Source organism: Capra hircus, chromosome 23 (genome assembly GCF_001704415.2).
Source record: "Capra hircus breed San Clemente chromosome 23, ASM170441v1, whole genome shotgun sequence".
Lineage (NCBI taxonomy): Eukaryota > Metazoa > Chordata > Mammalia > Artiodactyla > Bovidae > Capra > Capra hircus.
Window position 1 is genome coordinate 13,792,558 of NC_030830.1, and position 18,378 is coordinate 13,810,935.

At 41.7% G+C, this 18,378-nt stretch overlaps 1 long non-coding RNA gene across 1 annotated transcript; it reads left to right on the forward strand.

The window, feature by feature from the left end:
* On the forward strand, positions 1,609 to 15,973 carry LOC106503513. Its single transcript, XR_001297206.2, has 3 exons — positions 1,609 to 3,754; positions 3,938 to 4,125; positions 14,739 to 15,973. It is a non-coding gene; the product is annotated as an uncharacterized LOC106503513 (long non-coding RNA).

Sequence of the window (18,378 nt, forward strand, 5' to 3'; positions counted from 1 at the left end):
ACACAAGATTCTCAATCTTTTTGATTATGCTATTTTAAAAAAGCCTCACTGTGAGGGCTTGTCTTTTATATTCCTCACCTGTTTCTTTTGTCTCACCTGCCTTTTTCTCTCTGACAGTCTAGGACAGCAGAAATATTGGCACTTGGGAAAGACATGTTTCATAACTACACCCCTAAAACTTGGGAAAAACTACACTATGCCATTGTTCTTGTAGCATATGCTAATTAGAGAAATCCCATGTCAACTAGGAATATTCTATTTGACTACATGTGAAATGCATCCTTCACCACAGTATTTGTGTTGTAGAAAACACTTGGTATTATGTGATAAAGTTTGTACACCCTATCTTAAAGCACATTAAAGGCATTCTTCTAGATTCTGTGAGTATGGTTCCAGGTAGTAATACTTGAAATCGCTCCTAACTGTAGCTTACTCTCTGCAGTGACTGGGGGTTAGGAATTCGGAGGCAAGTGATAACTTTTTACCTATCTTTCTCATGCTCATCAAAAAAAAAAAAATAAGTTGCAAAGTAGTGTTAAGCTATGACTATCTGAGATTCACCAAAACTAACCCCTGCCAATCTACTTTCACGGTTGATTCTTTAATTTTTCAGATTATTTGCAGTTGTAAAGTTATCCTGGTAGTCTTTTTCAGCTATGTTATACTTATCTAGAACATCGTAAGACACATCCATAGTGAGAAACTTGTCAATAATGAATTAAAATTTATCTAAAGAACTTATTTAAAAATACTATTATCATGTACATTCGATGACTTAAATAGAGTGTAAAGAGAAAATTTAATTTTAGAGAAATACTAAAGTTCAAGATTTTTAAGTTAGCAGCTCTAAATACTGCATCTTATTTGGTGGCAAAACAAGGGAATTTCAATATCATCAAGCTCTTATACAAGACAGTACTAGGGGCACTCGCATCCTAACAAAATAAAACAAACCCCTTATTTTCCAAGAATATGAAGTACAAATACTTGAATCATAAAACTATGTTTAAAATTTGCTAGTTTATCAAGTGAATAAAATTAGTTTCTGATTGCCAAAATAGTAACAAAAATCTGATCTCCAATCATTCTTAGAGAATTTGGGGATACCTGTTATTACTTATAACAGATGTGTATACCAGTTTGTTCAATCAATGATTAATTACTCTGCTCCAGTTTTGACTATTGGAAAGCTTTAAAATGCCAGGAGGTTAAAACCTTGTGCAAAATATCAAGGCTTTTTTTTTTTTTTACTACAAAAGAAAACACTTTAGCATCTAGGCAGTGTAGGTTTGTGAAAAGTCCTTTTTCACTAAGAGCTAAGCTTCTTTTCCAAAAGATAAGCATAATAGGTTCAGTATTTAAAATGTGAGCTATCTCACAAAACAGTATGGTAACACAATTGATCTCCAGTGAATTGTTGCTATTTTTACATAAATTATGTCGTATGTAAAATTGTTTCCCCTTCTCCTTTGAAAAGCCTTAAAACCTTGAATGTATTCAGAGAAAAGAAACAAAAACTGTATTTAAATCACTTTTTAAAAACACCATGTTTTCTTTGTATTTAGAAAAAAACACAGGAAAAAAGTTGTTTGTTATCCCATGGTTAATTAGAATAACAGTGAGTGGGGAAAAAAGCACAACATAAAAAAACATATACCTATTGAAACCAGACAACAAGGAACATCATCAATTAAAGAAACAATTAGAAACAGAACTTACCTCTTTCTGACAATTCTATTTGCAGGGGTGCAGGGAGGGGTAAAGCTGGGGTAATGGATTAAGAAATATACCAAAGCTCAGAGTCTTCAGCCAAAAACTCAATATTGGACAGGTACCTTTCAACCCTACCTTCCCCCAACCACCAGAGACTGTCATCCCAGAAACCCTATCTAGACAGTCAAACTGAACTCACTTGACTAGCAGGAGCCCACATACTATCTGCTAGTGAGACTAAAATTCCACAAGCCCCTGCGCCTATTAAATGACTACAGTCTGTTCTCCACGGAGGCTTGAAGAGCCATGCCATGGTCCTGGGGTGGCACAATGACCCTAGAGATGGAACCTGAAGCACTTGTTTAGGTGAAACTTCTGCTTGGAGAGCGAGCAGACACAAACAGCAACCAAAGTCAAGGACCGAAGCTTCACTGACTCAGACTCACATGCTCTTTAAAAGGGGCTGCATCCAGTTGTTACTGGATGTCTCTTGAGCTTCTTTCAACCTGCAAAGTTTTTAACGTATCACCCTGGATTATAATCCTGGGCTCTCTAACCTGAAAGCAGACAGCATTTGTTTCAAAATAGAGACAAAGATGAAAACTTCATCTTGGCTGCATTTTTTAAACTCCTCTCCCAGAATAGAATCTTCCCTCCCTTCTGGTAAACACATGCTTGTATACATTAAAATTTAAAGGGTGTAAAAACAAGTCCATACTCTCCGATACCGAAGAATCAACCCCCAATCCACAACAGGCTCACCATCTCCCCAAATGGCCATTTGGGCTATAGGCACTGGAAACACACACACACAAACACATACACACACACACACACACACACACACACACACAAATGCAAACCCAACAAGAGACATTGAAACCTAGGAGAATGTGGAGGTATCGCACACACTGCCTCATTTTTGTTCTGGAGGGAGAGCAATCAGGGTTCCAGGCAGGGTGACATACCATGGGCATTAAAAGCATATAGTCAGTCTCAGCAAATTAGCTAAATTAGCGGTCATTTGATGGTATTCTATTGTTGCTATTGTAATCACAGTCATTTTCCCTGGTAGTGGTGCTTCGTGATGAAGTATAGTTCTCACAGGATAATTGTGAAAGATACTGAAAGATTCAGGCTCAGGGATGCCGCATCTGCTTTCAAAAGCTCTTCAGATTCAAACTGGCATTTTCCTTTATCTTGGAAATTGATTAGAGATTCAGATCATGCCGGTTTAAATGGAAAGGTGAAAGCACAGTAATTTCAATCTATGAATTATTCAATCTCAGCCTGGTGCAATTGCCATCCAGGAGTGGATGCTCTGACGATCCTTCCACAGAGCCTCCATTATGCTTGTCATTTTTATTTCTTTATCTACGATCTCTTTCTCAGTTACCCAGCTTGTCCCTTAGGGCTCGGCTTCACAAACCCAAAGTATTTCAAATTGGCAGTAACCTAAAAGTGTGGCTGTCTCAAATCGCTGTCTCCACAGGCTGCCTTTTTTTTTTTTCCCCAAAATCATTTTAAACACACATACACACACATTCATGATGATATCAGTGAGGCTCCTTGATTCAATGAATTAAAACATACACATACACATACACACCCCCCCACACACACACACACAAAGATGAGGGAATCCTGCAAAGAAGAGTTATGTTCCACTAACATCACAAGAGGAGATAAAGTGACGCTTTCTGCTTCCTTCTTTGTTGTCGGAATGACCCATCCCAGTTGAATAACATCACGCAGGAAGGAGCCAGCACTAAACAGGCTTGCCTGGCACCCTGATTTCCAACCAGCACAGATGAAGACGGCATGGAAGGCAGACTAATCCAGGCAAGCGTACAACTTAGCGAGCACGATTATTTAGGAAAAATAACAAGAAGCCATCGGAGGACCGCAATTAAACTGTCAATCTCCCAGGCTCCACCTGCGCCCAGATTGCAGTCACAAAGATTCTCCACTTGATGGCTGGCTGTGTCACTGCTGGTCGACAGCTTGTCCCCGAATCCAGAGAGGACTGGGATGGATTTAGGTCAGTGAGTCTGGTTTCTCCTTTAAATCGTGTTCTAACTGAGGAGCCGGGGATCTGGGCCAGTCCCGTGAGCCGCCCGAACGGGGAGCTTGGAACATCAGTGCGGTGGAGGAATCTGCCTGCCCAGGCCCTAGCCGGGCACACAGCATCAGCACCTCCTTTGTCCTACCCTTTATCCCGCAGGTAGGGCGCCGCGCTTCGTGAGAAGCCCACAAACTATTCCCACAAGTGCTGGGGAGCCAGCCGTGCTCCAACCGGGGCGGTCTGGCCACCGGGCTCCGGGCAGTACCTGCTCTGCTGCAAACGCACGCTGCCAAGTGTGAAGCCATCGTGTGCATTCAGACTGCTTCTCTGCTCCTGGCTAAACACAGGTAAATGCTCCTCAAGGAAGAAATGCTAGGTAGCAGCAGGAACAGACCACTTTCAAACTGTCGCTTTTTTTTTTGCTAGTTGTACGCCTTGTGACGAGGAACAGGCAGGGGCCAGGGCTGGGGCAGAGCGGGGATGCAGAAAGCAATAGCGATGACACAGCAGTCAGCTGACTTGCAGGGTGTGATTGCTCAATGTCCTCTACAGAAGCGGCTCAGTTTCTAGGGTGGCACCGGTCAGACGACCTTGACTGTGAAGCGGACTTGCAGGAGGGCAGCACCTGGCAGGGCTACTCGCCCCCCCCAAACCCGCATCTGGCAGGGACACCTCCTATTGCGTGCCTCTCAGGCACAGTTTTTAACTCACAGCCTTCGGGACTTAACTGTTTCTGTCCTGCTTGCTGAGAAGGCAGGTGATTCTTGGGGTGACGGTCCCAGTGCAAACACAGGTGAAAGCCTTCACGGTTCCTATTGTTCAGGTTCATTTCAGCACCGAAAGGAGAATGATGAGAGAGTTCTCACCTGCGTTTTGGTTTTAAAAGCACGCTGCTTTTTTTTTTTTAGCAGGTAGAAATTGCCTTCAGCTACTGGTATGCCGTAATGAACTAGTAAATTGTACCTAATGGAATGGCATGAGCAATAGGCGAAAGCTCGCAGGTAAATTCATCCAGCGGTTAGCCTTAAATCATGGTCCAGCTGCTATAAAGCAGTGTGCAGGGCTCTATTGCAAAAGGCAGGTTGTGCATCCCAATTAATGGACAATAGAGCAAACAGCCTTATATGGTATCACCCCGGTGATTTGAGGAATGCTAAAATAAGAAAGCCGTCATTACCAGGCATTTGTTTAATGACTGTAATCATACTGAATTAATTTAACTTGCTGCAGTGTGTAACAGAAAGTCAATTATAAATGTGCACTAAAAGAATAACAATACTAGTATCTGCATGGCACCTTCTTCTGACAGGACATGCCCTTAAGGAGATCTCACATCCCCAACATTCAGAGATGTGCTAAGCACTCTACAGAACAATCTGCGACCGGCCCCTCAGAGGACAGGCACTTTGGGTTCTATGCCAGAAGGACACATATTGTATGGATTGCATACAGACGATCACCACCTTGACCCATGCCAGTTGTTCTGCAAGGACTGAGCCATTTTCCCCCTATTTGTGCCTTATGAATTTTATTTTTCTATTTGCTTCTTTTTTTACTGAATGCTTAAAAAAAAATTTTTTTTGGCTGTGTCCCATAGCATGTGGAATCTTAGTTCTCCAGCCAGGAATTGGATCTGCACCCTCATCAGTGGAAGCACAGAATCTTAACCACTAGACCATCAGGGAAGTCCTTCTGTTTGCTTTTTATTTGGTCCTTTTTTTTCTTTTCTTTATTTGGTTCTCTTGACACAAATCCTGATTGAATGAGGAAGTTTTCCAACAGCACACAGAGAGATCAAAACTGGAAGGAGTGGTCTTCCCTGGTGTGTGTGTGTGTCCTGTGGCTCAGTCGTGTCTGACTCTTTGTGACCCCGTGGACTGTAGCCCGCCAGGCTCCCCGGTCCATGGGATTCTGCAGGCAAGAATAGGAGCAGGATGCCATTTCCTTCTCTAAGGGATCTTTCCAACCCAGGGATCGAACCCATGTCTCTTTTGTCTCCCGCCTTGGCAGGTGAATTCTTTACAACTGCACCACCTGGGAAGTTCGGGGGTGGGGCAGAACCCACCTACTAACGCAGGAGACAAGGGTTTAATTCCTGGTCCTGGAAGACCCCACGTGCCAAAGAGCAACTAAGCCCATGTACCAAAACTACTGAGTCTGTGCCCTAGAGCGTGGGAGCCGCAACTTCTGAGTCCACACGCGCAACCTCAACTGAAGCCCACCCGCTCTAGAGCCTGCGCTCTGCAGCAAGAGAAGCCACTGCAATGAGAAGCCCAGGCACCTCACACCTAGAGAGCAGTCCCCGCTCGCCACAGCCAGAGAAAGCCCTCACGCAACGAAGACCCAGCACAGTCAAAAACAGTGAAAATGAAAGTTGCTCAGTCATGTCTGACTTTTTGCGACCCCTCTAGGCCAGAATACTGGAGACGGTAGCCTTTCCCTTCTCCAGGGGATCTTCCCAACCCATGGATTGAACCCAGGTCACCTGCATTGCAAGCGGATTCTTTTCCAGCTGAGCCACAATGGAAGCCCAAGAATGCTGGAGTGGGTAGCCTATCCCTTCTCCAGGGGATCTTCCCAACCCAGGAACTGAACTGGGGACTCCTGCATTGCAGGCTGATTCTTTAACCAACTGAGCTATCAGGGAAGCTCTAAAAATAAATAAATAAATATTTTTAAAAAATTGGATGGAAAAGCGCCTTCCATGTAATTAGGTGACTGCTATGAGTAGTAAGTTACATTTAAATAAAGCAGGAAAAAAAAAATAATAAATAAATAAAGCAGGGATTCTACTTTGAGGCAGTGGGTGGGTGTAGGCCACCCTTGCGGAGGGGGTCCTACCTGGAGAGAACCAAACAGAGGCCATCTCTCCTGTACCCTTTTTTGAGCTCCCATTCAAGAGTCCAAATCTCAGAAATTCACTGTGCCACCTTCTTTCAAAACTTGCTATCAGGGAATGAGCCCCTAGATGGTACAAATAATCCATAAGGTTTCATTTAATTCCTCAGAGGCACTCATACTTTTGAAGAACCTAGGGCTTCCAGAAAAGGCATGGCTACCTATTGGGGGTAGATTTCAAGCACCAAAGCTCTAGGTGGGAAATCATTTCTATGGGGCAAGGAGGCCTTCCAGGCGGGGCACATCTCCTTCCTTGGATGGCAGGTCTGTGCCACGTGCTGACTGCCCAGTGATGTGCAAGAATTTTAAAAGCTGGGTACTTGAAATCTGGGAATATACTGGAAATATTTACACCATGGAAGTGGACAAATACTAAAACTTTAGTGCTGTTGATTTTTCTAGAAAGCTGATTTACATGCTGTAATATAATTATGCCAAGTTATACTATGTTCCTTTATTTTAACTCTAGAATCCAAAACGTTTAAGAATAAAAAGTAGAATGGTTAAGCAAAAGGCTTGGCTTAGAACCCACCAGAGACACTACACGCCTGAATGCGTATGGTCAGTGTGGCTCATAGGGGCCAGAGAGATTCTGACAGCGCCTCTCCCCCTCTTCTTGGGCACCCTATCTTTCCTTGTGACTTCTCTCAAATCCTCACTCACCAAGCAAAAATGGCCCACGCATTGGTATTTATAAAAATCTCCTCCCCCACCCTATGGCATATTTAATCAGTGATGTGTAGGGACTGGAGAAGGCAATGGCACCCCACTCCAGTACCCTGCCTGGAAAATCCCATGGATGGAGGAGCCTGGTGGGCTGCCGTCCATGGGGTCGCTGAGGGCTGGACACGACTGAGCGACTTCACTTTGACTTTTCACTTTCATGCATTGGAGAAGGAAATGGCAACCCACTCCAGTATTCTTGCCTGGAGAAACCCAGGGACGGGGGAGCCCGGTGGGCTGCCATCTATGGGGTCGCACAGAGTCGGACACGACTGAAGTGACTTAACAGTAGCAGCAGTGTAGGGATTATAAAAGCTAGGCAGTTGAAATCAACCATACTGGGAATATTTATACCATGGAAGTAGACAAATACTAAAACTTTGGTGGTGGTGTTTTTCCTGGAGAGTGGATTTACATGTTGTGATATATTTAATTATGCCAACTTGTAATATGTTGCTTTATTTCAAACTCAGAATCCAAAATGCTTAAAAATATAAAGTACGATGGTTAAGCGACAGGCTCATAGCTTAGAGGGCTTATCCTTGACTCCTGTACCAATGATTATCTCTAAGACTTTTTGGGTAAGTTCATTACCGCGAGACTCGGCTTCCTCTCCTATAAAACAGGGCTCATAATACTGTGCACCTCACAAGTTATGTATATTCATGAGTATACATATGTTTATATTCATGCATAAAACCACTTACATGGATTCTCACTCAGGCAAAGCTCCCAGTGGCTATTAGTCATGATTATTTCCCCCTTCTTCTTCCTCCTGCTCTTCCTCCATCTCATTTAATTGATCAGCATGGCAGACTGACCTTTTTTGGACTGAGATAAGTGAAGATATTTTAAAGAGATTATAGGCAGAAAACAAATACACACATACACAACCGACTTAAGATTCTGGAGAACAGAAGGTTTCCCTGTGGTTCCTGACTCTTGTGGATAATAGAGATTTGAAGGGCTGGTACTATTTTTGCATACATTGTAGAATCTAAGAAAGCATCACAATCCAACCGAAAAATTACTGATGGACATCAGTTTCAGCACGATTTAGAGGTTAAAGAGAAGCCAAAATAAAACCTCACAATGTACTAGGAATCGCTGTATACAAAATGTGCAATCAGCCCTCGTGAATGTGTTTTCACCTGTAGAGTGAAATGCCAATTCTGAATAATGACAGAACTGCAGAAAGAAGAATAAAAGACGTTCCCATTTAGTGAGTGTCTACAGTGTGCCTAAGCCCATGATAATCTTCCCAGGGAAATACAGTCACAGAGACACACATAGGGCCTCCTATGGCCAGAGTTCCAAATGCACTACACATGAGAACCCATTTAACACAGGGAGCCCAGCTTGGTGCTCCGTAATGACCTCGAGGTGTGGGGTAGGAGGAGAGGAGGGAGGCTCAAGGGGAAGGTGAGATATAGATATATATAATTATGACTGATTCCCGTTGTTGTACAGCAGAAAGCAAAACAACATTGTAAAGCAATTTCCCTCCAATTAGAAAATAAATTTAAAAAGAAAAAAAATTTATTTAATACCTACGGCAGCACTATAGGAAGATATTATTCCTGCAATGATTCCATTACATTGGGGAGCTATTATGATGCTTTCACAACCCAAAACTTGAAGAGGTGAAAAAAAATGAAAATGTTAACTGCTCAGTCATGTCTGATATTTTGTGATCCCCCTAGACTGTAGCCCGCCAGGCCCCTCCATCCATGGAATTCTCCAGGCAAGGATACAAGAGTGGGTAGCCATTCCCTCCTCCAGGGGATCTTTTAGACTCTGACTCAGAAATCGAACCCAGGTCTCCCACATTGCAGGCAGATTCTTTACCATCTGAGCCACCAGCAGGTGAGCATTATTTAAATCACGCATCTGGTGTATACAGGTTTGTGGATTCAAACCCAGGTTGTCTGATCTGGGTTCAAATTCAAATCTATGCTCTTGAATATTAATATGCAAATACAGGCTTCCCTGGTGGCTCAGGTGGTAAAGAATATGCCTGCAATGCAGGAGATGGAAGAGACACGAGTTTGATCCCTGGGTCAGGAAGATCCCCTGGAGAAGGAAATGGCAACCCATTCCAATATTCTCGCCTGGAGAATCCCATGGACAGAGGAGACTGGTGAGCTACAGTTGATGGGGTCGCAAAGAGTCGGACACAACTGAGAGACTAAGCACGCACAGTCTTCTTACAGGTTAGTTTTCAGTTGTAATAGTCTCCTGAGAGGGTTGGAAGAGCTACAGAATGAAGGAAAAAATGGAACAGAGATTTGAAGTCACAGATTTTATTTTCTTGGGCTCCAAAATCACTGTGGACAGTGACTGCAGCCATGAAATTAAAAGACACTTTCTCCTTGGAAGAAAAGCTATGACAAACCTAGACAGCACATTAAAAGGAGAGACATGACTTTGCCAACAAAGATCAGTATAGTCAAAGCTATGGTTTTTCCAGCAGTCATATAAGGATGTGAGAGTTGGGCCATTAAGAAGGCTTGGCGCCAAAGAATTGATATTTTCAAATTGTGGTGCTGGAGAAGACTCTTGAGAGTCCCTTGGACAGCAAAGAGATCAAATCAGTCAATCCTAAAGGAAATCTACCCTGAATATTCATTGGAAGGATTGATGCTGAAGCTGAAGCTCCAATACTTTTGCCACTTGAGGTCAATAACTGACTCATTGGAAAAGACCCTACTGCTGGGAAAGATTGAGGGCAAGAGAAGAAGAGGATGACAGAGAATGAGATGGTTGGATGGCATCACCGACTCAATGGACATGAGTTTAAGCAAACTCCAGGAGATAGTGAAGGACAGGGAAGCCTGGTGTGCTGCAGTTCATGGGGTTACAAAAGAGTCTGACACAACTTAGCAACTAAACAACAACAGGAGAAGGGTTAAAGTCTAAAAGTTAGTGAGTAGGGAGACCCTATCCCATAAGAATTATTAGAAAACTGAGTTTTCATTATAGTGTTCCTTTAATGATATTTTAACTCAGAGAGATCCTGGTAAATTGGCGTGGGTGGGGACTGGAAGCCCTGGCTTGTAGCGTTTGCCAGTTTTCATGGTATAAATACCCCGACCATGGCTGATTTCAAGACTCCAACAGTAACGACCTGTTCCCAAGATTCCCGAATATTTAACAATTGGTTCTCGCAAGCTCGTAGGAGAAGCCCTTAGCAGATCAATGCCTCTCCTTCCAGGTCAGCCTTCACCTCTCTGATTAAACCCCAGCTCTCTGATGCTTCAAGGTCTTCCATAGTCTTCTGTATCTTTCTTGTTCCCCTCCCAAACTGTACTTGTACCTCTTATATTTAATGAAAGACGTTTTTACTTCTGTTGTTCTTGATTTTAAAGGAAGGTGAGACATTTATATTTCTCTTCCATTGACTATCTAGTTAAACCTGACAAAGGTGTATAGCTTTCTAAGTGGGAGTGACCCTTGCCTAACTGGGTAAAAGGTTGTTTACTCTGAGAATTGGTCAGCTTCCAAGAGAACTGAGGAGCCTGCAGGTGAAAGTTTGCATGTGCCCCCAATACTCACACGCATGTAATAATCTTTATTGCAAGCCTTGTACCGCCAGGTGCTTGTACAAACATACCACACTCACCACTTTGGATCTGCACCTGTTCTCAAGTACTCCCCTGTGCTTTAGCCAGTACACAGTATTTTGAGGTCCCCATACCCATGCAAAGTCACTCTGTAAGTACATGATTACCATGAGGTCATGATAGGAATTCAGACCTAGCAAATTAAACTGCAATTACCCTTTGAGAACCCAAGTAACTTTAAGGATAATCACCATGTTCTCTGTAACATTGTTTTCAGATCTTTGGGGAAGCTCATACATAAAGCACATATAACCAAATGAATAATTACAGCAAGGGACTGAAAGGTAGTTATAAAACAATATGTTAGTCACTCAGTCATGTCTGACTCTGTAACCCCATGGATTGTAGCCGGCCAGGCTCATCTGTCCATGGAATTCTCCAGGCAAGAATACTATAGTGGGTAGCCACTCCCTTCTCCAGGGGATCTTCCTGACCCAGACATCGAACTGGGATCTCTTGCATTGCAGGTAGATTCTTTACCATCTGAGCCACCAGGGAAGCCCAGTTACAAAATAACTGCATGCTATTTGATTCATACAGCTTTAACAGAGGATTCCCAACACCATTTCTTGTACCTTGGGACACTTTGAAGTTATTCTTTTTTTTTTTTTTTCCTCCCCCTTGGTTCTGTTTAATGCTAAGCCATAACTCTTTTGAATAATGTTGTTTGGTACAATATACTAAAGTGCAGGCTCTTCACTTCACTTCACAATATACTAAAGTGCAAGCTCTAAGTGGAAGTTAGAGTTCAGTACAAAATTTGGGGTTTTTTTCCTGTGTTATGTAGAGTAAGGGTTTTCCGCCTTTAAAAGCTGATTGGAAATACAGCCTACTTTGAGAAAACACATAGCCATGCAAGTTTCTTGCTTATTAATGGAGGGCTCTATTCTAGCACCTAGATGGGCTTGGAGAATTCTCCCCAAGTATCACTGGCTTCTTATTCCATTTATTCTAATAACAAGTCTAGCTGTATTTCTCTCTCCCTCTGCCTCCTTTCTCATTTCAGAAATGGAAGCTAAAAGAGATGAAAGTGAAAGTATTAGTCAGTCATGTCTGACTCTTTGTGATCCTGTAGTCTGCCGCCCACCAGGCTCCTCTGTCCACAGAATCCTCCAGGCAAGGATACTGGAGTGGGTAGCCATGCCCTTCTCCAGGGCATCTTCCTGACCCAGGAATCAAATCTGGGTCTCCCACGTTGCAGACAGATTCTCTACCATCTGAGACACGAGCTAAAAGTAAACAAGCGCATGCCTGTGGCATTGGGGAGAAGTCTTTGAGCTAGGAAACAGAAGACAGGGCAAATCATTCACCTTCTCCATCTCCGGCTGATTAATTTTAAGCTGAGAATGAGTACATTTTGTGAGCAACGCCTACAAATGCATAGTGTATGTGAATGTGTTTCAAAAAATTGTAAGTACTATTTTAAAATACAGCCACTAATATAACAGTATTCTTTAAGTTTTTGAGTAAAGCCTAGTAATAGAACTTGATCTAGTTATATACCACTGCTCACTCTCCACCCCCTCACTGTTCCTAGACCCTGCCTCTCATTCTATCCTGTCTTTGGCAATTTCTTGTTCTAATCACGCTTTGGTCAAGCACAGGAAACTGCAAAAAAAAAAAAAAAAAAAAAAGCCAAACCTTGTAGGAAACTTGTTCTTTGTATCTTAACAGGAAATTAATTATTGTTGCACTTCTACCTTTAGGAAATTTTAGGAATTTTTCCTTGAAGGATATTGCTTGCTACAATCAACTGGATGCAAAAATAGTCTAAGAATTGAAACTGCTAAGAATTAGAACTTTTGAACACCACCAAAAGTATTGCTGATATAGTCTAGATGGTGAAGCTTAGCAAGATATTATACTTGCAATCGAAACCTAAGGTTTGCCATGGCTTTTTGAAATTATTTGCAAAGCATTTTGCCAAAGGGATTTATGTCTCTTCTATTCTCAGAGGCTGGGGTGCTGGATGATGCCGGTCCCAGGGTAGATGCAGCCAATATGGTTTCTTTTCTCAGACCCTTCATGTCACAAACGCTTATTCCACTGGTAATTCAAAATGAATCTAGCCAGTTTTCATTTACTGTATCACTCAACATACCACCGTTTCCACAGTAAAATAATATTGTAACCATCAAAATTATTTCCTAAGTATAAAAGAGCTGAAGTAGTTAGCCTTATTATGTTAAAAATAATATAACAAGAAAACCAATAACAAGTCAATAAATCATGCAGAGTTTAGGTTCACAGTTTCAAAGTGAATTAAAAGTCATCCTGATTTAGTAGGAGAACACATTTGTGAAAACTAGACTTCATAACAGACTTATGAATGCTTTCTGGATGCAAATCAGATAAATAAGCAGCCCTTAACATACAAGCACCCAATAAGCAACCTGGACTTCTAAAGCCAATTGTATTTGCAAAGGCTGATGATATTCAACATAGTTGGAAAATGAGGAAGGTGTGACTGGGAGGCAAAAAGTGGAGACAGCATATGACATTAAATATTCTTTTAAGAACGATGGTTAACAAGGACTCATTAGAAGCAGTAGTTTAAAAGGTACATATTTCTACACATGAGGTTCGGGGGGTATTTATTTAGGATAGAAACTTTTAAAATAAAGTTATTGGCTGAGGAAATGTTATTAGTAAAAATGATCCATTGAGATATGGAAGATAGTAGGGTTGATTGATGGGAGTTCCAGAGAAACACAGGATGGGGCCAAGAGCATCCTTGGAGAAGCCGGAGCACTGCAACCAAGGGTAGCCCCAGCTCACCACAACTAGAGAGAGCCCACGCTCAGCAACAAAGACCAAGTGCAGCGAAAAAGAAAAATGAACTTTACAGAAACACTGAGAACATGTTCTGATCAGAAAAGACAGACTATTACCTCCCTAGACATAAATACTGTGATACTATTAACGTAGTTCATGATTGAGTAACTTCTTTAGATAGTAGATCACTTTTCCTTAGGAAATAGTATAATACAGAACTAATTAACAGGGTTTCCCAGGTGGTGCTAGTGGTAAAGAATCTGCCTGCGATGCAGGAGACGTGGGTTGGATCCCTGGGTTGGGAAGATACCCTGGAGGAGGGCATTGCAACCCACTCCAATATTCTTGTCTGGAGAATCCCACAGACAGAGGAGCCTGGTGGGCTACAGTCCATAGGGTCACAAAAGAGTTGGACACAACTGAATCAACTTAGCATGCAGGCACACACACACACACACACATATATATAAATACACATATAAAGATTGTTCTTACATTAATATCTTACTTTGTAAAAAATGTCATGTCAATAGGTAATTGTTTCACCTGTGCTAGTCTTATCTCCATTATAAGAACACATGGATTATGTCTTATTTCCTTTATATTTGACACAGTGTCTACCCCTCTCCTGGATCAGTAATATGCATTCAGTATAGATTTGTAAAACTAAAGGGGTCTTGCAAAGATCAACTCCTCATGGGCTCAGATGCCTTGTTCCACCGCAGGCTCTCAGCAAGTCCGGGAGCCCATGCTCACTCTCAGATTCTTAGCCAATGTTCACTGCAATGTACCACCCCTTCTGAATAATTCATACAAAACTTCCTTTGGTCTTATACTATCTTTCTTCAAGATCTCATTTTACTGTACCCAGAATTATATTATTAACCTTTAAAATATCCTTGAGCATTCAGGAGGCATTAAAGAAAACTTTTGTTTTCCAGGTGAACATATTTGAAGCTCTGAGACATGAGGATCCTGTCCACAGTCACAGCGAACCAGTGGCAGTAAGAAAAGAACATTTAAACGCTTTTGTACCTGTAGGGGCCATGGTGCCAAAAAGGAAACAGACTGATAAAGAGTCTCCATTTGGATTTGATCACTTTTTCCTCACCCCCATTGTTGGGATCTCTATAAAAATAGCTTTTCCCCAGTGATGACTGTCACTCTTTCTAAATGGAAAACAACTTGTAAACTTCTTTTACCTCCCTGAAGTGGGACAATATTGGCACAAACATTTCCTTGATATTTAATAACTCCCTCCAACTGCTGCAGCTGCTCCAAGACAGACATAGGCAGAGATTAGATAGGGTGTTTGCACCTGGCCGGCCATAAACTGTTTCTTAGTTGCAGATGAAGGTTACCAGGCCCCATTCCCTTCTGTCCTCAGACCCAGGAGGTGGAAACATGAAAGGGAGCTGCAGTTATTTATAAACAGTAAAAACTTTGGGGGAGTGTATCAAATGAATGGACTGATTTGCCTACTCAGAGTAGAAGCGGAGGTTTTTCCAGGCAGTTGACAACTCTGGTGCTTAGAAATGCCTCCTCCTGGCCTAGTCCTTTCTATCCCAATGTTAGACTATCGGTTTTGTTTCTAGCAGAGGGCAGGTATGAACTCAACATGGATTATGTGCTCCATCTGTGAGTTCTCAGTTCTGTCCTTCGACAAGTAGGATGTTTTGTCTTTTCAACTTGGCCTTGGGACATCTGCCTCCCACTGGCCTCTGCACCCACCACTCTGGTTTTCTAGACCCAGCATCTTGACCAAGGGTTGGGAGAAATGGAGCTCAGCTTGGAGAAGGGGGCGGAGCTGGGTACCTTTTGTGGAGTGTTCTCCTTAATTTGATTCAATGGATCCTGGCTGGCAGGAAGCACAATAAAAATGAGTTTATAGACCTCTGAGGCCAGCTGTCATCTACTTAGCCACAGTTTGCTAATTTGAAAGCATTATGGGGGAAAAAAAAAAAACGTTCATATTAGCAGATCATTTGTACGGGCTCCTTTTCTCCCCCACAAATCCTAAATAACCTACACTTCTGTTACCAGTGTGTTCTGTAAGCATGATTCATTCTTAGACTGGAATAACTCTTTTTGACTATCTCCAATTCAGAGGCATGGGCTCCCCTGGTCGCTCAGTGCTTAAAGAATCCACTTGCTAATGCAGGAGACGCAGGGTCTATCCCTGGGTCAGGAAGATCCCTTGGAGAAGGAAGTGTCAACCCACTCCAGTATTCTTGCCTAGAAAATCCCATGGACAGAGGAACCTGGGGGGGCTATAGTCCATGGGGTCCCAAAGAGTCAGACATGACTTAGTGACTAAACAACAAATTCAGAAGTATACACAAGGAACTTCAGTTCAAATGGAAATATGCCGTATTTGCGGCATTTTGCACTCCTTTTTTCTAGTAGTTTCCAAGTTTTTCAAGTATGAGAGCCCCTGTTCTACCTAATAATAGTTTTGTTTTAGTCTGTGTTGATTGAGACTACCAAAAGCTACTGTGAAAGCAGCATATTTTGTATTTATTAATCATGACAACAGCAACCTACACACGAAAAACGTGCATATATTCCAATGCACTATTTATTCTGTCCTTGATAGTACTTGGTATAAATATAGATTCCAGGACCCCTTAAAGGAACTCCAAGGATTTCCAGGGGTGCAAAGCCAAAATTATAAAGACAGTCACTGTTCAAAAAACAGCAATGACTCTTACAGAAAGAATTTAGAGGGAGAGCTGTTGAAATAATCTTGCAAAAACTTGCAGAATAAGATCTTTGGTACATCATGTTCCACAGGATAAAGAGAGGAGAAAGCTAGAGAGATAGCATTTGAATTTCCAGCAACAAGTTTAGGTATTATGATTTTGCCATTTAGCCAAGACTTTTTTTAATGGACCAGTGTAATTAGATAAAACTCCTAATCAGCCCAAATACTTTTATATTCTTATAGTATGTAACCTTTAACCAGTATACTTACTGTGATTAGTAATACTGAACTATACTCAAAAGTCCCTATATTAAAACTATATTAGTTAAAATGTAGAGTATATGATGCACAATCTGATTTAATTTTTATGAGATCATTAACAAATATTAAACTATAATATATAATCTAAAATCATGTTCTCTCTCTTTATTCAGACTGGTAAAATAATATTCAGGTAACTGGATATGTATTAAAAGTTACTTCTAACTTCATTTTCCCCTTTGCTTTGGTAGGAATAAGCAATGGTTTCTAAAAGATTCTCTGATTCACATCTTAAAACACAGAGCAGAACTCCAACATAAATCATAGGCCCTTCTTCTCCAAAAAGTATAAAGAAAAACATATTGTATCCCAATTTTCAGTAATCCTTGACTTTTCCTATTTTCTCCTGGGAGTCCACTCTTCCTAAAGGAATTAGGTTTGGTTTGTAATCTAAAGCCCTGATGTTTTCACAGGGTTCAGAAAAGACATGAAAAAGATCAGCCTCACACCTAAGCCAAATGATTCCCTGGATAATCCTCTCCAGATAGCAAACATTAGAACAAGCAAAGATAAACTTCACATGGGCAGCTCCAAGGCTACGCATCCCTAGGAGGGAAACTTCCAGACTTCCCTGGGTGCCTAGTTACAGAAAGGATATGATCCGTGGTGAGGAAAGATACACATTCCCACGCGGAGTTTACACAAGTAAAATAGTGATCTCCAACAGCAGGCAGGGGACCTGATAACCTCTCCTAGTTGGGCTGCCCAGAATTATCTTTGAAAGCCAAAGGGCAGGATATTGACATAAACTCAACTGCCCTGACAACATGTAGTTAACCTGCCAACATCTTCTGGATACAAACCTTTGCAGAACTTCCAAAAGGGCAAAAATCAAAGCCTTCACTCTCAGTCCTGTTCTCTCACGAGGTTGCATTCCTCACGTAATATAACACCTCCCTTCACCCCAAAAGTTCTCAGCTCCCTCTCCCCAAGCCCAACACTGAGCCCCCCTCTCCCTGGATTTACATCTAGGTGTGAATTCATATATGTGGTGGGAATCCTTCATCCAAATGCAAATCATTCTTGCAAGATCAAAATTCTTTTGCTAGGGACAGTCGGGGCAGGCCTTTAAGGAAATTTGCATTTTGACTGGTAGTATAGACACAGTAGAGGGTTATGAAGTAAAGGGACAAAGAGATCATTGCAAAATCAAATTAACAAACAAATGAGATACAAATATACTCTATTAACTGTCTACATTTTTTTGAAACAGGAAGAGGCTAGAATTTAGAATGCTGATATGCACCCCATTGAAAAGGGGCAAAAAGAATTTTAATGAATCACAACACAACTTGAGATGCAGCCCAGATCACTAGAGTCTCCATGATTGTAACTCAATGGAGAGCTGGCTTGATTTAGCCTTCTGCTGATGATTTCTTCTACTATAATTCAAAGTAAGAGTTCCACACTGCTTGTAGTTTAAGATAGCTGTTATAAAAGAATATTCAAGGTAGCATTAGAAAAATTTTAAAACATTTCCAACCCAATATTTCAAATAGCTTGCTACAACATTTGCAGACAATACTTTTATGTTATAAAAAAAATGAAAATTTCTC